We start from the raw sequence: 21476 nt of genomic DNA, 5'->3' as shown, positions 1-21476 counted from the left end.
GGGCCTCCTACCAACGCTGGGGTAGCACACGCTCACCTGAAATAGGGGAGGGGGGTGATACGAGTCTTGATGAAACTAGCTCCACTCAGAGTCCTTTTAGGTAAAATGACCAATCATCCAAATTGGGACATTTTTGAGGATAAAGGGTTTGCTATTGATAATTATGTCATGGAAACAGTTACAAACTGGGACTGCCCCAGGCAAACTAGGATGTACGGTCCCCCTATGTCTAGGAGGTGCTAACAACATGGGGGCGGGGGTGGACAGTGAGGCAGGACCGTGTTAAGAAGGAAAAAGTGTCGTAAAATTGTATTTTTTTGCGTCCTTTTAGACCAATGGTTCTCACATTAAAATTGCCTGGGGAGCTTTTAAAAAAATATCAAACCCCAGACCCCAGCCTAGACCCATGTGTCAGAACCTCTGCAGGTGAAGGCCAGGCATGGACATGTCTCGAATGCCCCTTGGTGATTATAATGCACAGGCAAAGTTGAGGACTGGCTCAGGAACTCAGGGAGGGCACCTAAACTCAGGTGGGTGCAAGCTGAGTGGTCCCTTTGGAGCCAAAAGACTCAAACATACCTGTGAAGTGTGACACATTATTATTATTTAGGTTGTCTTCAGCTGCAAGGAACAGAAAAGCTAGGTAATCAATAAGCAGATTTATTACTTCATGTAACATGAAGGCCTAAGGTAGGGTGAATCTAGGCTTGGTTAATTCAGTGGCTCAACAACGTCATCAGAGTCTTACGCTCTTCTGTCTTTTCCCTCCATCATCCTAACTTGATGGTTTTCTTCTGGGCTAGCTCCCTACATAGTCCCGAAGGGGCTTCCGCAGTTCTAGGCAACAAATGCAGGCACAAAGTCTGGAAAGTCTGCCTCTTCCCTGTGTCTTTCTAAGATCTAGAAGATTTTCCTAGAAGTCCCCAGCAGACCTTGTCTCCTGTTCTGTTAGCCAGAACTGAGTCATTTGTCCACCCCAAAAACAATCACTGGCAAAGAGAACAAAGTCACCATGGTTGACTTGGGCTAGTCAGAGCTCACCACGGAGCTGGGTGAGGGCCTTCTTCCCAAGGGAGGGACATCTGGTAAATCAGAGTTATGTTGCCAAGGAGAGAAAAGTGTACAGAACCAATAGTGTCTGTAGTGCTCCAAATCAGGAACATTTCCACCAAACCCAGCCAAACTGGTTTGTGGATAGAAATACCCACCTAATGGAGTTGCTCTGAGGATTAAATGAGCTAGTGCATGCAAAAGTGCTATACTCTAAGGACTATTTTTAAGTGGTCCTTTTTTTTTAGAATTTCATTTTATAGAAGGAAAAACTAAGGCACAGGAAAATGAAATGCCATTATCAGGTTTGCCCAAGCAGTCCTGGTCCGATGTGATCTGAAGTATTGGCCTATGTTCTCTACAGGTGACCAGCGCTACTTAAAATATTCTGTAAGCACTTCCCACCACCTGGCTTCCCGAAGCTCAGCCATGACGTCTTCCAGAAGAGGCATAAGACTGAGGTACAAGGTAAATAGAAAATAGAAGCTGCATGGGATATTGTTGGAGAAATACAACTTATGATATGTGGGGAAAGAAGGGAGGAAGCGATCGACATACAGTATTTGCTATGTCCAGGTGAGGAAGAAACACTCAAACAGGGATGAAGTAAAAACCAAAAGGAGACCCAGAGAACATATACAGATGTCAAAAGTACCCTTGGCAGGAGAAGTCCGGGAAGTAGGACACTATTGCTTAATATCTGTCAGGCTTGCAAAGCGTTCATTGCACACGGTGTTACATGATGGTTTTTTCCCCCCGATTCCTAGAAGTCGATCTGTCAAAACACAGATGCTGCCTAAGGCGGCTTTGCCATTTATAGGGCAGCTTGGCACCTTATGTTAAAGACTTCAACTGCCTGCGGAGTCTTTGCAGAGGAGAAGATGAGAAGCTAAGATGTGCATGAAGCTGAGATTTATTTCCACAGAATCATTTTGGAAATAATTGACTTAGTTCTTTGAAAATGTGTGTATTGCTTCTCTTCCCCCAGCTCCAGCCCTTCTTAAAAATCTTTGCTCTAGTCATGTTCTCGGTGTGGGTGTAATGATATGTTTGAGATTTTTGAAATCCAGACCATGAAACAAAATGTACTGTAGTTAAACCACAGTGCCAATGGGAAAGCATCATTGAGGATGCCACTAACCAAACAACCACGTACACTAATGTTTGCTTTCTGGTTGGACATTGTCCTGCCATCTCTAGATTCCAATTTACAGTTGGAATAGTAAACCAGGACAAACAGTACAGAGGAAAGATCCAGAGTTAAGCAACTGAGGCATTCTTGGGAGACATGGCCAAATAAGCAGGGCACTCTTGGGTAAAATTACAAAAAGGGTTGTGTCCCTTTTGGGTCCCATCCCACTTCTCTTCTGCATGTCTCTCTCCACAGCCTCCTTTCTCTTCTAATATGAGATGATGAGTTCTCTGTCTCCAGCATCCCCGACTCCTTTCCCCACTGCACCCTTCCCACTCGTCTCCCCCCGCTCCCCATTTCCAAACTATCCTGGGCATCCTACCCGACCCCACCCCACCCCACCAACCTCAGTACATTCTAGTTCAACATGGCTGACCCACACTGGGTGTTCCAATAGGGTAACGGAGTAAATCAATGTACTTTAAGGCATGAATGACTGGAGATATTTACCTTTTAAATGAGATGCTTTTAACCCAAATGAATCCTGAATTGGTGAAATTTCGGGCAGTGATAAAGAGAAGCAAAAGCGAAGACTTTCAGGCAGTGATGAGCAGAAGAGAGGTGTGGGGAATCAGGGGGTGTCTTCCACACCACTCACTCAGGCCACAGCAAACTCAACCCTACTTAAAGTCAGCTGTAGAATCACCTCCTCATCTGAGAAGAAGCAGAGAGGACAGCGAGGAGAAGCTATTCTTCCAAAGTCGTGAGATCCCTCCCCTTATGCCTTGGATCTTGCCTCCTACTTCCCTCTTTTTATGTCACTGGTTGTGGATTTCTCCAGGTTATGTCCTTGGTTAATCCGCTTGGGTTTATAATTGCACTAACTGTGATAAAGGAAACACATAGGCCAGGATACCTTTTCCTAGAAGTAGTTCTTCTAAGATATCAGCCTTTGTACCAATATGTGAACATCACAAGGATCTAGTTGTATAGGCAGAGTTTTAAAATAAGCAAATCCAGACAAGACTGATAGAAGTGACAATGACAATGTTACATCTACGGGCTTTAATTCTCTGGTCCTTGGGGGTTCCCTGATGGGAAGACTCCAAAAGAAGGTATAAATTCTTTAAGTTAAGCCTGATGAACTTCTCCTTGTGTTAAGTATCGAAAGTGGGAAAGGATGACGGTGCTGAACAAAACAGAGAACCAGGGCGTTGTGCTCCCAGTTGCTCCTCTCCTAACATGCGCACAGGCCCTCACAACATATGCATATCAGCATTCTCATAGTATCTGCACATAGGCACTACATATCACTGTTTTCCCACAAAAACAAAACTTTGTGCTTGAGTGTCTGTAGTAGCAAAAGATTGGGGGGAAAATCTAATGTCCATCAATAGGGAACTTGTTAAATAAACGATGGTAAATCTACACAATGAGGTACTAGGAAGCTATCAAAAAGGACCTGGAAGCCAGCTATTTGCTGGCACAGAAATACCTTGCATAGAGATTGAACACACACAGGTGCTGCATTTGTGTAATAAGGGGTCCATAGGAATGCACTTATTCACATTTGCTGTATTTGCATAAATAAATAATAATTAGATGGTTACCTGTGCAGAGAAAGTGGGTAGGAGAGTGAGATAAATGGCAACAGGAGTGGGAGCCAGACTCCTCACTATTTTACATTGTTTGGATTTTTGAGCCGTGAAAATAGATTACCTCTCGAAAAGGTTTTGTGATTGGAATTTGAAATATTTTCAAAGCGGTTTGCCGAGCACTTAATACATTATTCTCCAGAGCAGTAGGTTGAACTTGAGTGATAGACTCCATGGGACGGAGAGGAAATGGAGCCTCGACGTGATTTGGATAAGATCCCACGTCTGCCATTCTTTCTTCCCGGGCGAGTTGCTTACCTTTTCTAACCCCATCTGTAAAATAGCAATAGTAATAGAAGTGAAATGGTGAATGTGGAGCTGCAAGCGAGGACTCAGTCAAAGATAGCTGTTATCACTCCTAGTATCACACAGCTGGTCAGGGGCTGCGACACTAGAACCCGGGTGTCCTGACTTCTCGTCTGGTGCATTCATGTTTCACCAGAAGCTGTACAGCAAAGTGGCTGTTCTTTGCGGTTCAAATACTTAAGAGATTTCTTGGAAGGAATGCATCTTCTAAGAGGTAAGAACAACTTGATATAAATAAAAGAAAAACCTCTGAAATGAATATATTTTCCCTCAAAAGTTGTTCTGTTCTCTGTTCATTACAGTACTTTAAAGCTTAGCATCAATGGGTGAATTAATATGATGTCTGAGGTTTGATTTAAAATAACAGGCATAGAGGGAGAGGGTGCAGGCATAGATGAGACAAATTGGCCATGGGTTGAAAACTGTTGAAGCTGGATGATGGGTACATGGAGGTTTATATACTATTTTGTCTACTTTTACATATGTTTAACATTTTCCATAATAAAAGCTAAATATATATATAGTCACCGATTAAAGATGGCTACAAATTCTCTGACATTCCTCTTATTTGAAAGGTGGGGTCTATCTCCCCTCCCCTCTTTCTGGTGGGCTCTGCGACTGTTTTGATCAATAGAATACAGCGGAAGTGACCCTGTGCTAGTTTGCTGGCTTTGGCCTTAGGACACTGGCAGCTTCTAGCCCCTGTCTCTTGGGACACAGGCCTGGAGCCCTGAGCTGCCACATAAGAAGTCCAGCTGCCCTCTGGAGAGGCCATGAAGAGGGGCCTTGAGACTACATGGAGAGGTAAAGGGACCCAGCTTTCTAGTTGTCTCTGCTAAGGAACCGAGCATGTGAAAGAAGCTATCTTGGACCTGCCGGCCCAGCCCAGTGACCAGCTGGAGCCCACCGAGTGACCTTGTTGTTGCGCCATACGGCATACGAACTGCCCAGTCAGGCCTTGTCCAAAAACTGCTGCCCCACAGGGAGTGAGCATAGTAATGTGATGGCTGTTTGAGGCCACCGAGTTCTGGGGTTGTTTCTTCCGCAGCACCAGACTGGTACCTGGAACAGCACACGCAGACTTTAACAATGAAGTCAGGACATTTCAACACCTGGGTACTTAAAATGTTGCAGCATGATAAAACCAAGGTATAACATTGTGAAGAGCTTGGTTCTCGGTGTGACAAAAATATTCAAGCATTTGAAACTCGGGACAGTATTTTAAAGGCAGACTGGGTTTTTTAGTAAGTAAATTGTAATAATCGGTGGTGAAGTACTTACTTTCAGAGTCAGTAGTTCTGCTGGTCTTCGTTTGGCACCAGTTTTGTTGAGAAAACTATCGAGGGGCAAAAACTGTCAAATCTCTTAAGAAAAGAGAACGTGCTACCAATAGATCCAGCCACATCTCAACTGAATGTGATCCAGGGGCCACTTGTCATGGTTTACAATGTCGTCCCTTCATTTGGTAACACACATATTTTCATGGAGTAGATATAATATTAATTGTAGTTTTTTGAACAGCTATTGATTTTTTAAATCAAGTTTATTCATCAGCTGCTTGTGCATATTGCACTTATGTTGCTCTAAGTGGTAATTTCACCTAACGGAGAGATCTCCACTTTATTTATATTCCTATGTGATATAGTTAGCAAACAAACACCACAAACAAAAAAGGCAGGATTTCATCTGAGTGTTGCCATGCCTTATAAAGAGCCTTCTCGAGTTCACCAGATTGGGCAGGTTTTATGCGACACCAGCTTTTCAGGAAAGCCCCTCCCACTCACCCTATCTAGAAAAGCAACTCCTGTTACCTGATTTTTCTTCATGGTGATTGTGAAGGCATGACATCGTACATCTGCTTGTTTGCATCTGTTGTCACTGAAAGGTAAGCTGTTTGAGAACAAGACCTTTAGAGCCTTTGGGCCTAAACCATTGTCTGGCACCTAGTAGATGCATAATAAATACTTGTTAAGTGAATGAGGATTTTTATCCCAGTTAGTTTATGATTGGAAACCACCTAAATGTATCAAAATATGGGACCAGTTAAATAAGTCATAGAATAGCCACGTGACAGGATGGTAGGCAAATGATGACTCGATGCTAAGTTTCAAAAGTAGGACGTGGTTGGGGGGGACCGACTTTAAAATTATGCCAGATACCTCTAGGTCTATAGGAGACCACCAGCCTCCTGACTCACACCTTCCTTTTGTGGAAAGAAGTATTTAATAGTCAGTAACTTGTTCTGAAATGTAAGAAGGCAGTTAGGCACCTGTTGCCTGAGGGAAGGACAGTCTACTTTCCGTGGCTGAGCCGCGGGATCTCTCCCAGTGCTTCTTAGTGCGAATCCTTCCAGGGAGCAAGTGCTCTCATTTGCATAAGGAGCCCAGGGGCCTTCTGAGGGGAAAGGGACTGAGACTCTGATACCTTACTGCTGAAACAAAGTTAGACAACTCTTCCAGGGCAGATTGGGAGAGTCACCAAGGTTCACGATCAGGATGAGGCAAAAGGTCTTCTGAAATAAAACTACCTTGAGGGTGGAAAGAAATAGGACTGGTAGTCTGTTGTATCCTGAGCCAACAAGTGTCAGTGCTTGTTCTGGGCCCATGAAGAGCAGAACAGGAGTCTGTGCGAGGGCAGCACTTGGGAGGCAGGCACGGGCTCAGGTAGTGGCTGAATCCAGGCCACAGCCAGGCCACAGCCAGGCCACAGTCCCTGTGATCCTAGGGAGGTTGCATTGTCCTCTCTGGGTCCTGGACGATGTCAGAAGCACCCCATCCCCAGCCCAGTGAGTAAGCAGACATTCCCAGGGGGATGTACGGAAGGACGCTAGGCTGGACTTCCTGGGACTCATGGTAAGAGGAGATTCAAATATTTCACTTTGGGATACCACGGGATGGAGGGAAGGATTTTGTGTCTTACACTGTCAAGTCAGATATCTTCATCACATGCTGTACAGAGTTGAATAGTGTCCCCCAAATATTCATGTCCACCTAGAACCTCATAATGTGACTGTATTTGGAAATTATGCATTTGCAGATATGATTAGTTAAGATGAGGTCACACTGGACTAGGTTGGGCCCTAAATCCAGTAACAGGTGTCCTTATAAGAAAGCTTTGTGAACATACAAAGACGCAGACATTCAGGGAAAAAGGCCATGTGAAGACAGAGGCGGAGAGTGGAGCAATGCTGCCACAGGCCAAGGAACCCCAGGATTGCTGGAAACCACCGGAAGATAGAGGAGGCAAGGAGGATGTTCCCCTAGAGTCCTCGGAGGGAGCACGGCCCTGCCAATATTTTGAGTGCAGGTTTCTCACCTCAAGAACTGTGAGAGAATAAATTTCTATTGTTTTAGGAAGCCCAGTTTGTGATACTTTGTTATGGCAGCCCCAGGAAACGAACACATCTACATTTATAGAATGCTCTTAATTTTGAAAAAGTAGATAGATGGACATACATACATATTTGTGCCTGCACAGGGAAAGCATACAGAAAAGTGGCATATTGCATCCAAGAGCATGTAGCAAAATGTTAGTGGTGGTTATTTTTAGTGGTATGAGAATGAATGACTTTCATTTCCTTCTTTTTTCATCTTCAATTTTTCATTTTCTTTCTTTCTTTCTTTCTTTTTTCTTGAGGAAGATTAGTCCTGAGCTAACATCAGCCACCCGTCTTTCTCTTTTTTGCTGAGGAAGGCAGGCCCTGAGCTAACATCCGTGCCCATTTTCCTCTACTTTATATGTGGGACTCCTGCCACAGCATGGCTTGACAAGCAGTGTGTAGGTCCACACCTGGGATCCGAACCGGCAAACCCCGGGCCCCCAAAGTGGAACGTGTGAACCTAACCACTATGCCCCTGGGCTGGCCCCCTATCTTCAATTTTGCTATAACCAGCAGTTATTACTTTAGTAGCCAGAACTAAATAAAGTGCTCATATAATTGATGCTTCTGGCAGATTAACACCCCAATCTGTAAACCAGATTGCTTTAAATTTCATTTTAGAAAGTGCTAATATTGGTATTTAACCAGTATTGCTCACCAAAAGTACTTGTCTTTCTAAGCACAGCTATGGTTTGCTTCTATTTAGGTTTTCATTTCTTTGCTTAGTTTTCTGTCAAAAGATAATCCTCATCCAGTTACAACACTTTTGAGTCTGCCACAGCACCATGGAGTTTTAAATATTCCTTAATTCTCCCTTTAAACCATGTTGACATCTGAAATCATTTGGTGGTTCTAGTCCTTTTAGGAATAAATGAAAGCATCTTGATAGTGATAATTACAGCCTTACTGTGTGCCGGGCACTATTCTAAGTGCTTCACACACATTGACCCAGGCTAGTACCCACTTCCTCTCCAAAATGTCCAGTTCAGACCATTAATTATGTGGCCACCTCGCCTATGAGGTCCTGTTATTGTCCCCCATTTTACAAATGAGGAAACCAAGACACAGAGAAATTAGGTACCTGCCCAACTTCACACGAGGAAGCAAGTGACAGAGCTGGGATTTGAGTCCAAGCTCCAGAACGCATGCTCTTCTAAATGCTACACAGCTTTGCTCGCGCCCAGTCTGGTCGGGGAATATGGAAGTGAAATATCGCTTTTGTTTCCGTAATCAGCTACTGATTAGGTTCTTTAGGGGTTATTTAAAATCAATTTTCTATCCTACAAATAAACATGAAAGAGAGTAAAATGAATTCAATGAATTCCCTTAAAGTCCTGGACAATGAGTCTGGAATTGTCCTTACGTAACAGCCAAGCAGTTAGGCAAGGACACGGCCAGAAAATCAAAAGGCTGCAGAGAGGGACTGACCACAGGGCACGGATCAAACCGACCTCTGACCCAAAACCCTCCCTGCCTTCCCTCGCCCTTCCTGGCCCCGACTCCAAGACCGTGTCCGCCTTTCCGGTCTCACGGGTTTTCTTTCTGCTTCTGGAACACTTCATCCTTTCTCCCACTTTGGGGTCTTTCTCTGTACATGCTGTTCCCTCTGCCTGAGGAGTCCTCTCCTCTCCATCACCTTTGCCGAGAAAACTCAGAGTTAAACCCCACTGCTCAGACAGGTGTTTCTTCCCCCTCGCCCCCACCCCAGGGACCCTCTGCAAGGCTAGGTCTCTCGGTTTCACACACCAAGGGCTTGCTCTTCTCGATTTCGTAACACTCATGGCTCTAGTCCAACCTCTGTCTCCTCCGTTTGCTGGCGGACCTTCTCCAGCTTGCCCAATGCTGCGTCTGCAGTGTCAACACACAGGGAGTCATCTGGAAATATTTGTGGACTGAATTCCTGACTGCCAGACAGACTTAGGGAAATAGAAGAATCACTCCCCCAACACACACATAAACTCCAGGCTCAAGAAGTTTGCAATTAGTGTCAGCAATAAACAAGAAGTCATAAATCATAATACTGCAAAATTAACAGAAGGACGTTAATGCCATGGCTGAAGCGGTACTATTTAGTTATTCAGGAAAGCTGATGGTTAAACTCATTAAACAGGATTTTGAGAAGGTGTCTTGCCTGTATTAAGTTAATTACAGTATGTTTTAATTTGCACATAAGAAATTACTTTTCCTACATCTCACCTCGTACAGAGAGCTCCAGCGTCCATCTGACGCTAAGATACGATCGCCGTCAGTAAGACGTAAGAAGACCTCAAACTAACAAATGATTATTGTTCACAGTGGTTAATTGTTTTTCCCTTCTGGGGATATTAGTCGTGACATATGTGAATATCAGTTATAGCTATTTCTAGAGGGAGAAGTAACTAAAAAGCAAGAAAATTGATTTTTTAATGACATATGAGTTCTTTTATTAGTTTGTATAACTCAGAGATCAGCTGCCTGGGTACTCCCCAGGTGTTCCAGAGTTATGGGGATCACTCTTTTACATGACATTTAAATGAAAATTGTCAACTACAGAGGGTGTCAGATGCCGATGGGTCCATAAACGCTATGGAGAAAAGTTAAGCAGGAGACAGGAATAGGAAGTGAAGGACCACCACAGTATTAAATAGAGCGGACAAAGGAAGCCTCACTGAGAAGATGGCTTTTGAGAAAAGACTTGAGGTTGGTGAAGGAGGGGTGGAGGTAGGACAGAGAGGGTACAAGATTTCCAGGAACGGAACAACAAGTACAAAGGCCCTGAGGCAGAAGTGTGCCTGGTGAGGTCAGGAACAGGAGCAAGGCTAGTCAACTGGAGTGGAACCAGCACAGAGGAGAGAAGCAGAAGGTGAAGTCCGAGACACTTGTGCAGGAAATGGGAGGAGGGGCCTTGTAAGGCTGTTGCAAGCTCTTGGCTTTTACTACGATGAGATGGGAAGTCATCAGACGGTCACAAGAGGTGTGATATGATCTGACCGCTTGTTGAGTATCGACTAAAGGTCAAAGGTGAAAGCCCAGTGAAGTCTGGAGGCTTCTGCAGAAAGCAGGCAAGAGATGATGGTGGCCCGGACAAGGGAGGTGGTGGTGGGTGATGAGAAATGGTCAGACTGTAGAGATATTTTGAAGATAGAGCCACTTATCTAATCACTTCCTTTTAAATGCTGATACCCATAACCAAATTTTCTTCCAGAAAGCTTGTATTTCCCACTGACACTTTAGGCAGCAGCCATTTCTCCACGACTTCATTAACAATGAGTTAATGTATTGCTTTAAATTTTAAAAGAAAAAGTTAATTCAAATGATTTGTCTTTGGAGTGAATCAATCATTTCCTGAAATGATTGAACTACAAGAAGTGCCTTGGAGTTGAGAACCCTCTCCTAGAAGACCAGGGTTGTGAGCCGGCATCTGCCACTATGTACCGTCCTCACATTCAGACAGTGAGTAAGTGCTTCTTGCTGAGACGGTGATGCCATGGTGGCTACACAGCCTCGCTGACCTTGGTTATTGCATGCAGACACATCTCTGGTCTCTCAAACCACATTCGATAAGTGGCGAGGTCAAATCGTGCATCTGACGTGGCTCGCTGCCTGGACATTCCACTTTGCCTTCTTATCAGGAAGGAACCGTAACTTTTTGTGGATTTGCTGTTGTTGAAACAGAGGAACAGCTGGTCGCTTTACTTAGGATGAAATAATTCAAAGTGCTTTCCTTAGGATCAACGTGTCAGGGCCTGTGGGATTCTCTGCATTACAGGCCACACAGGTGACCGGGAAAGCTTGCACCTCGCAACCGTCCTTCAGCCCTCCTTTCCGCGTCTGCCCTCCTCCTCGGTAGTGCGTTTACACTGCAGTTTCATTTCTTACTTCATTCTACTGAGATAATTGCATATTTGGGGAAAGGCATCTAAAATTTCACCAAGAAAACAAGAAAGGAGAAAGGCGATTTCTTAGGGTACTTCTGTTAATTGAGGTCTTTATTCTGGTTTGCTTTCTCTCCGGCTTCTTATTTTATGTATTCACTCCTCAGGGTTGGAGTAATTGCGTTTCTGATCTCTCCCATTTGGGTGAGCAGAATTGGCTTGGTGATGCTATTAAACACCTCAAAGCTTCCTTTTGTTACAACATATTGGGTTTCTTTGTGTTGTTTATCCTCATTGTTATTCCTCGCCTCCCTATCCCCACTCCTTTTCCAATTGTCTCCCGTTGGCACACAGGTTTCTCTCCGCACCTGGAATTGCTTGCTGAGAAGTCTCTGTTCTGCCAGCAAACGGGAAAAAGGCTGACACAGTAGAACCTTTGCCTTCCCTTTCTCGGAGTGTGCTTGCGTTTTTCTGACAGTTTGCGCTATGAACTAATTTCCTGCTGTTCGGCAGCTTACCACGATCGTGGAGGCATCCAGCACACCCACACACACAAGGAGATTTTTTAGAGTTGCAGTTAAATCTCTCAGAACCAGCTCCCATTTGCCACTCACCTTTGCCTGGCCTACGGGTTGCCCCTTTGATGGGATTGCTGGTTTTAAATGAAAAATAATTATTTTCTAGGTTAGGTTTTCCAAGGCAGCAATTTAACTGCGGCTGCTACCCTTTTTAAAAAGAAGTTTCTTATTTTGGAACTGAGAAAGAAGAATGGGGAATTCCACAAAAAAACAACAGTGAAGGAAAAGGAGTGAGGTTTAAAACACACATACACTCAAATTTCCATTTAAATTTAGAAAAAGTTCACACCATATCATCAGATCGCGATGCCATCTTAGATCTGGGAGCCTGATCATCAATTATTCTTCCTCGTGGCTTGGTGGGAGCCTGTCTTTGATCACGGCTTCTACGGGAGCGGTTGTCAAGGAAACCTGGACCGAGCGGCTCTTCTGAGTTCACTTCGCGGTCCCCGACACAGGGAACAAGGGTACTGTGCGGGCAGTTTATTATAGTCGGTTATCTCAATTAATATGAATAATCACTTGGTGATTCGGGGAAATTTTTTACATCTTTTATCATTTTACATTTTTTATCATTTTATTTTTTAAACGATACCATCATTTTGTTCACCAGCTGGATTTTAATAGATGTGCCACCTGACTGCTAATATTGTATACAACTTACCACTCCCAAAAACTTTCATACTTGGATTTAAAATGATGTCCTAATAAAAGTAGGAATCATGAAAACTTCCCACATTTCCACTTCTGCAAAGACGAAAATTGTGGTCTAAATGTTATTCATCGTCTCCATTTCCCTCCTGATATCAATATGACTTGGGGATTAAGAGAATTCTCATCCTCTCGGTATGAATCTTTAAAATGTCCCTTTCAGCACAGCTTTTAGACTTTCTTTTGCTTAAGCCATTGTCTTCTAATGTGAGGGTTTTTAAACAGATAATTCCTCATTTGTTTTGTTTAGGGAAAATCCATAATATTCTATTATTTGGCTCTATTCTGAATTTAGCTATTCCCTAAAGTCATCTTTTAAATGAAATGAGGAACTTGGAAAAATGATTTTGTTTCCAATACAGTAAGAAATTCGCAGCTCATCTTTCCTAGCTGTCTTAGTCCATTTGGGCTATTTTAACAAAATATCACAGACTGAATAGCTTATAAGCAACAGAAATTTATTGTCCCAAGTTCTGCAGGTCGGAAGTCTGTAGGGTGCCGGTGTGGTTGGGTGAGGGCCCTCTTCCTGGTTCACAGCCAGAACCTTCTCTCTGTGTGCTCACATGGTGGAAGGGGCAGAGATCCCCCATCCCGTGAGGGCTCCACCCTCATGACTTAAGGACCTCCCAAAGGCCCCATCTCCTGATGTTACCATCTTTAGGGGTCAGGATTTCAAAATATGAATTTTAGGGGGACTCAAATATTCAGCTTAGCAATTGTGTACTAACATCTGCGAACTATTAAGTTCAATGTAAAAATTAGATAGCCAATGTTTATTCATCCAGTCCTTCATTCATCTACCCACCCAACATTTACTTTACAAAAAGTGTGACTTTAATGAAAGACCGTGTCGTCTAGCAGATTGATTACTTCATCTGAGTTTCCCAGAGTTGTTAAGAAGTTACATTTCTCTGGACACCTGTGTATGTGTGCACACACTTGTGTACACACACACACAATTTCTTGTCTTTGCACCCTTTGTTAGTGGATATTCACTCAGCCATCCACACAGCTGGCCTTGCGGTGATAGCTTGAAAAGACCTTTATTGAGACAGCAGGATGTCACAAGGAAAGGCTGGCTGTGTGCCTGTCCACCAAAGGGCCTCTCTGGTTGGCATTTTGATGTCACCATTCTTAGGTCTTGCCCTCAGCTCTGCAGGCTTGGAACTATGACTCTGTCAGTAATCCTTGAGGAAAGACTCATGGTAGACTAACTCACAAGAGACCAAGAAGCAATTCAAAAGGCCAGGGTATTAATTACAACAAGAAATGAAAGTGACACACTGACTATAATACTCGGTGGGTTCTCATCTTACAGGAGAAATCAAATCATAATTAGAAGAGTGTGTGGTGCAAATGAATCAGAGCTAGAAGAGTTAGAGGCCATGCTTCCAGTGGCATCATTCTCTGACCGTCTGATCACGCCTGTCTATTGCAGAGATGCGCTGACCCTGGGACTGCACAGGTTAACAGGGTCCCCGCACTCTGTGCAGACAATACGGGATCCTCACGGCAGACCCATGGTTTATGCTGTCCGCCATCCCTCTGATGAACGCCCCCCCTTTCTTCTCTTAGACACACTAATGCCCTACAGAGTGTAAATAGCTACTTTACACTCTAATACAGCGTGGTTTCACCCTAGGTGATACCCTGATATTTTGACTGAAAGAAACTTTCAGTTCCACCCTTGCAGGATGCATTTCTATAGTTTTATTCTTAAAAGTGCATCGTATTTCTAAATTCAGGGGAGGAGGACACCTGACCATGACCCCTGCCTACCGCTCATCCCTGAGCCTTGGTGGTTTCTAGATAATCAGAGGAATAACATAAGTCACTGACAGCAACACGGGGGATGAATTGGAGGTGCAAGAGCAGAGGCAGGCAGACCAACGAGGAGTGTGCTGCAGTGGTCCAGGCAAGCTGACCTAAGGCAAGACACTCAGGACAGGGCCGAGATATAGGCTTCAGAGGCGGTTCTCAGACAGGGCTGCAGAGATCTGATTGACCACCCCGGAGGCACAAGGAAGGTGTGGAGTTTACTTTGACTCCCGAGCAGGAGAGGAGAACAGAATTAGGAAGTGGGGAGATGAAACGGTCAGTTTGGGAGATGTGGAGCTGAGCTGCTTGAGGAGAAAGGAGGGAGAGCTATGCAAATCCGAGCCTGGAGCTCAGGACAACTAAACACTCACATCCTACTGACGACTTTACATCCTAACTTTTGTTTCTAGGTCTCTTCTTTACAATCTTTATTCTTCCTTTCCCAGGGCCACTGCGTGATCTGTGAACAGGTCTTCTGCAGGCCTTAGCTCCAGCCTCTCCTCTATGACATTCGCTGTTCATGCTGCCCAACTGAACGGGACTGGCTGTAAGGTGACCCAACTGTCATTTCGGGATTCATTCCTTTCAGTGGCCTGCTCCTACCTGTCACGTGATTAAGTTTAAGCTATTTGGCATAGCCCACAAGCCCTGTGTAAGGAGCCCTGGCTACGCCAAGAAGTGGTCCCTACCTCACACATTTTGCTCCAGCCATACCAAACGCCTTGTAGTTGCTTGACCCCACCACGCTGTTTTATGCTCCAGCTGTTACCTCTTACTGGTAGGGTGGAATAAGTAGGAACAAACGGACTAGTTAATGAGGCAGGACCTGGAGGAAAGAGAAAGCAAGGCATGAAGGACACAGGAAGGAAGGTGGGGAGAGCCTCTGCTGGATTTCAGGCGAGGTGCATGGACTGTGGGGGATGTAGATAAATGTGTGGGTGGTCGAAAGAGCAGGAAGTTGAATGCAGAGGGACATTGGATCCAGGCCATTTTTGAAAAACACAGGATCCCTCTAATGGGCAATTTTGACTCAGGGCCTTTCCAACAACCTGACCCAGATTCTCTCAGCACTATGCTGCAGTCAGCAGTGCTTCCTACCCAATCCTTCCTTCCCTCTCCCCTTTCACAGATGTCAGACCTGCATCATGGTTTGAGGTTTCTCCGTGATTACTGCTGCTCCCTGCCCCTTTATCTTCATAGGCATTTTCCTCAACAAACTGCTTGTCCATCTAATTCCATCTTGGCATCTGGCTCTTCAAGGACTCAAAAGAAAATCAAGAAATAATTACAAATCTAAAGATTTGGAGTTGAGGGACACTAATAGAAAAACATTGGCCTCATTTATTACCTGAAAGAACCAATAACTGATATGAGAGGAAGGAATCTTAGAATTTTTGAAGTTCAGGAATATTACAGCCATACTTCCCTTTCCTCCATCTCTTTCCTTCTCCTAAACAGGCTGCATGAACAATAAGACCAAATTTTCTGAACCCTAAGTCTGATCATAAGTGTACGTTTTTCAACAGGCCAGAATCCTTGAAATCAGAATGCCCCTAGAAAATATAGGCTATAGATACAAGCTCTCTATGACATATTTGGTTTTTTTTTGTTGCTATTAGCACCGTCCAATCAATTCTGATTCCTAGGAACCCTGTGTACAGCAGAGGACCCCGCCCCATCTTTTTGCACCATTCTCTCACCTTCTGGTGCTGTATCAGACAATGGTCCACTGCTATTCATAGGGTTTTCATGGCGAATTTTCTGGAAGTGGGTGACCAGCTCCTTCTTCCTAGTGTGTCTTAGTCTGGAAGCTCCGCTGAAACCTGTCCACCATGGGTGACCCTGCTGGTATGTGAAATCCCGGTGGCATAGCTTTCAGCATCACTGCAACACACAGCTGCCACAATATGACAACCGACAGACAGGTGGTGTGGTTCTCTGATGGGAAACAAACTCGGACAGCTGTACCAAATCTTGACTGCTAGACCACCATGGCTGGCTTTTTATAACAAAGGTAATTTTGCTTTTAGGATTTTGTGGCTCTCACCCCATCTTGAGAGCATTAGAAAATATGTGCAGTGTTGCAAAAAACCAGGACTAGGAATTTCTAGCCTAGATATTTCCCAGAAGTGTGTCAGACATCCCATGGCCTCCTCTAAGTGATTCAGAATCCTCCTGCCCACAGAGAAGCCCCACGTCTTAGTCTCTTCTCTACAGAGCAGATCAGGCCCGAAAGGCCAACCAGCCCAACTCCCAGGGAGGAACAAGCCTGGGTTCCAGGGTTAATGAATAGACTCTGTGCTTTCTGACGCTATTTTTGCCTCACTGCTTCGGTGACTTTGGACGTTTTCTTCCTGTTGACTAGGATTAAACGAGCTTTTCTAAGGTTCTGCTGAGGAGACCCAGAGACTGCACTTCTTATTACTGTCACTGCTTGTTCCCCACAGTCCAGCAGCTTCTCCCCATCTCTCCAGCTTTCCCTGGATGGGCCTGGATGGGCCTGGGTGGAAGCAGAGACATGAATGATGTGGAAATGCAGGTAGGGAAGCTGGGAGGTGACAGGAACTGGGATCTGAGTTCCATTTCTCTTTGTCCTCAATCATGGGCAGAGCAGCCCCGGAGGGGCTTGGGGCTCCCCACCATGTCAATATGTGAACTCATGTGAAAATCCATTCAGAGTATCAAGGTGTCTCAGTCAGGTGCCTGGTAGGGAAGAGGCGCCACGATCAGATAAGGTCCTTTGAGGAGAGTTTTAAAAAGGCCTGTGCTAGTTGGATTGTCCAGGAAGCAGATGCCGGGACGGAGTTAGGGGTGTAATGATTTATTGGAGGTAATGCCTGTGGAAGATAAAAGGGGGAGGTAGCAGAAGTGAACAGGGAAAGCCTTCATTCTTTGATGCAGATCTGACACCTGTGAAAGAAAAGGGGAGGAAGCAGCATGGGGCAGAGGAGCCTCAGGGCACGATTCAGATTAGACTGAGTCTTAACTGACCCAACTGGGGCTGGGAGCAAAGACTGCCAGTTCGTGGAGTCCCTCTTGTTGGGCAAAAATGGCCAGGCCCTGGTACCCACCAAGCTCAGTCATGGATGGGCACTGTTCAGGAAGAGCGTGCCAAAAGAGCAGCAGCAACGATGACACACCCACACCCTTCAACACAGATCTTGAAGTTTGAAGGCAGTCAGTTAACTGCAGCCCTGCAGCTGAACAGCAAGTTCTTGAGAGAAGATCTGAGAGGCGCACCGCCATGGCCGTCGCATGAACTACTCACAAAAGCACAGGTCGGGTGTCAAGCAACCACAAGCAAGTGAGCAGAGCTAGTAAGATGGGCACCACCACTCCCCCCAGCTCCAAAGACAGAGACAGGATCACGACTGTCAGTTGAGGGAGCAGCCAGCCTGCAGCCACCCCATGGGGAGGGAACCTCGAGAATAAACACCTGGACCTCACTCTCCTCCCTCCTTCCTGCGGATGGCCTCATTCTCCATTCCCAAGCTCACCGAGACAATGCACATCTGTCAGCCTCTCTGAGCAGAGAGCAGGGCAGGGGGCAAACAAAACGCATCCAGCCTCCAAGGGCGGCCAGGGAGGAGAAACAAAGTCTTCAAGGGAGAGACAACCCAGCCTTGGAGAAGGCACGAGTCAGGGAAAGATGCGCCTCGCTGGGCTTCTCCCCAGCCGCCTGCATCCGAGCCACTGGCCGGCTTTTACGCGATTGCTCTCCACCTCTTCAGCAGTGACACGTGTCAAAGCAAGGGCCTTAGGAACAAGTGATATAGAGTAACTTATTGGAGGTTGAAGAAAGGTGGGAGAGACTGGGGTGGTAGGGAGAGAGAAGGAGAAGAAGAAGGAGGAAGGAAGGAGGGATAGAGAGAGATTGGGGAGGGGAGGGGAGAGGAGGGGAAAGGGGAGAGAAGAACGAGAGTTGGAGAGCACTCATGCACACATATCACGCGTGTGCACACACACCCCATTCTACTTTCCTAGATCTTACATCTGAGGGTGAGAGGCGATGAGGGGACCAGAATCTGAAACCAGTGACACTCCCTAGACTACTTATAAACCTGTCTATGCAGTCCACATTCCCCAGATCTGTCCATCTTCCGGAGGCTTTGCAGAGTGGCCTTTGGCCCTCGGTGCACTTGGCGCCTTAGCTCTTTCTTATCACTTCCCACAGAGGGCTCCTCTCCATTATCAGCTCACTTTCTCCAGCTGCCTGTAGGCGTTTATCTTGCGATGTTATTTCACAGACCTTCACAGCCACAGGAAACATTAGTTCTGCTTCCGAGGATTGGACAATGCTAGGCAAATTACTTTTGGCAGTGGGCAGTTAAGATAATTTTTTAATGATACAAATAGGCCTCAGCCAATGGTGTTCAAAACAGGCCTACTGGAGCTGAACCCGGAGCTGACAGATGGTTTCTCTCTTAACTTCATTTGATCGAGTGAGACATTTGATTTGAGCTTCTGTTAAAGGGAAATAATGTATTTAATTGTTTGAAGATGCTTGGCCTATTTTCAGTGAAAGAATGTAACTCTTTTTGTCTGTAACACTGACCATTTCCTCTCCCACTCCGCATGTAGGAAGTCCAAGGCCAACTTCTTAAGTGAAACCTCAAAACTTACTAAGCCGCTTATTTTCCCACCACGTTTACAAAGGTAATTGTGAAAAAAGTCCAGATGACGTGATGGTATTTGGACAACGGGATGGGAGGTGGGGAAGGTTTGATCCCCTCTCTTCCAGGTGAGTTTGTTTCCTTCTTAAGAGTCAGAAACAATAGCCATCTATCTCCCTGCTATGCTCAGTCCTGTGTCTTCCCCATAGTGGGAACTAAGTGAAATCCTGTGGATTGTTGAAAAGAAAGACAAAACATCCTTTAGCGCTGTTTTCTGTTGGGAAGCTGGTGAGATGCTGGTTCTGTAAGACAGCCCTCCTGGTGGAATCACTGCCTCATATCCAGGGAGAATGAATACAGTGTGAAATGCAGGGAAAGACTCAGACGAGACAATATTTAACTTAATTACCTCTTTAAAGACCGTATCTCCAAATATAGTCACATTCTGAGATACTGGGTGTTAGGACTTCAGCAGATGAATCTGAGGGGACAAAATTCAGCTCATAACACCATCTTTGCCTGTTTCACTTCTTAGCATAATCTTATTCTTGTGGCTCAGTGGGTGACCTCTCAGAAGGGAGGTGTGGCTTTTAACACTGCCCATCTGGACGTGGCTCCGTGAGGGGCAGTCCTCACAGACTGAGGTGTATCTTGTGTCTCCCACCACATATGCTTCTTAAAAGTTGGTGAAGACTTTTATACGTTGAGGCATATTTTCAAGGCCTGCTTATGAAAGGAAACCTGTAATAAGTACTTCCATAAAACTAAGAATTGGCTTCTAATTTAGTTCCTTTTGTAAGTTTGGATTTCTGGGTCAACTGTTTCTGAAAGCAGGGCCTATTCGTATTCATAAACAGTGACGGATCAACAAAAATTTTGAGGTCCTGCTACATGGTAAACTCTGCTGGAAGCTTAGGATATGACTGTGCACAAGACAGAGGTGGGCGCGCCTGCCTGGGTTTTCACCTTTAACAGGGCAAACAAAGCAACAAGTCACAAGATGAGACACGGCAATGCTAGACAGAGTTCCTTTCTGCATTGCAGTGCACTGCATCCGTTTATCCACTCATTCATTCATGCATTCTCTCACTCACTCATATTTATCAAGCGCCTCCCACCTCTCTTGCCATTCTGTGGGCTGGGAAAACACTGGTGATTAAGACTAGTGTGGTCTGCACAGCTCTTAAACGTGAGTTGTGAATTCTTCGTTTGAATATCATTTTATAAATGCAGCTGTAATAGATCCAGAAAATTGAGCCAAAGGTCATCAAAGCTAGGAGTGGTTTCGGAAAACACTTTTCTGATGAAGATTTTCTTCTTTTTCTTTTTTTTGGTCATTATTTTTTCTTAAGGTCACAGTGTGCTGAACAAAATTCCAGTGATTTGAGGTGTCACTTGCAGACTGGTTCCCTGGTCCCAGCAGTGCTCTTTCAAGCCTGATGTACTTTCATTTGATTTCCTTTTTGATGCAAAAGAAATTTTTAAAATGCGCTACAATCAGTGGCCTAGAAGTTGTCATAAAGGATGTTCTTCTCAATTAGAAGTAACTCATCAGTGCTATATATTTATGAGCCAGGAGCATTCATCTACTTAGAGCTGGAAAGCCGTGTGAAATGGGGGTGGCAAAAAAATAATAAATATGCTTACTTTCAAAAGAGTAATTATATTTTTACATCTTTTCAAGCTGCCCTATTTTCTCTTTCTCTTTCATGTGGCAGTACTGAATTTAAAGCAAACGAAAAACAATGGACTGAATGTTACAACAAAAGACACTGTATCAACCAGATTAACCAAGACAAGAGTGTGGGGAAGGTTTAAACGGCCTCTCTGAGCTTTGTGCAGGCTCCGCCTAGTTCTAACACAGAGCATGGACCTCTGGCATCCACATCGTTCTGGCATGTGATGGTTAGTGACTTGACTTTGAAGCATGTTATTGTTCCCAAGTTTTAAAATGCTGCAATTTCCTGCACACAGCAATACTCACTTTACAGACATCTCTTAGATCGAAACTGAAAAAACCAAAACAATTCAAAGCAAAACAAAAGCAAAAATGAGTTTGTTTAGAAACATCTAGCCATCGCAGTGACGTCCCCATGAATATCACCCAGCCTCAGGATTCTGTCTCCACCTACAGCTGTTTACATGGCCTTCAACAGACAGTCCGTTTTCTGAGCGATCCTCTGGCCTTGAGCCTCCTCCCTTTTTTTCTTTTATAGGGATACAGAACTCGGATGGCTTCTGGCCCCATGTTTTGCTTGGGTAAAGCAGAATCTAGCATTTTCTAAGCTTGCTTGTTGTCGATTCCTATAGTTTTTGATCTAAGAATGGACCTATGAATCATCCAGCTCTTATACATTACAGACAAACAAGTGAGGGTTTT

At 44.8% G+C, this 21476-nt stretch overlaps 1 long non-coding RNA gene across 1 annotated transcript; it reads left to right on the top strand.

The window, feature by feature from the left end:
* Positions 1–5934: 5934 nt before the first annotated feature.
* Positions 5935–20954, top strand: LOC139082542 (uncharacterized). Its single transcript, XR_011538636.1, has 4 exons — positions 5935–6028; positions 14930–15035; positions 19065–19139; positions 20815–20954. It is a non-coding gene; the product is annotated as an uncharacterized lncRNA (long non-coding RNA).
* The last annotated feature ends 522 nt before the right edge of the window (positions 20955–21476 follow it).

This window comes from Equus przewalskii, chromosome 3 (genome assembly GCF_037783145.1).
Source record: "Equus przewalskii isolate Varuska chromosome 3, EquPr2, whole genome shotgun sequence".
In the NCBI taxonomy this organism is placed as follows: Eukaryota; Metazoa; Chordata; class Mammalia; order Perissodactyla; family Equidae; genus Equus; species Equus przewalskii.
This window is presented reverse-complemented; position numbering and strand designations above follow the sequence as displayed.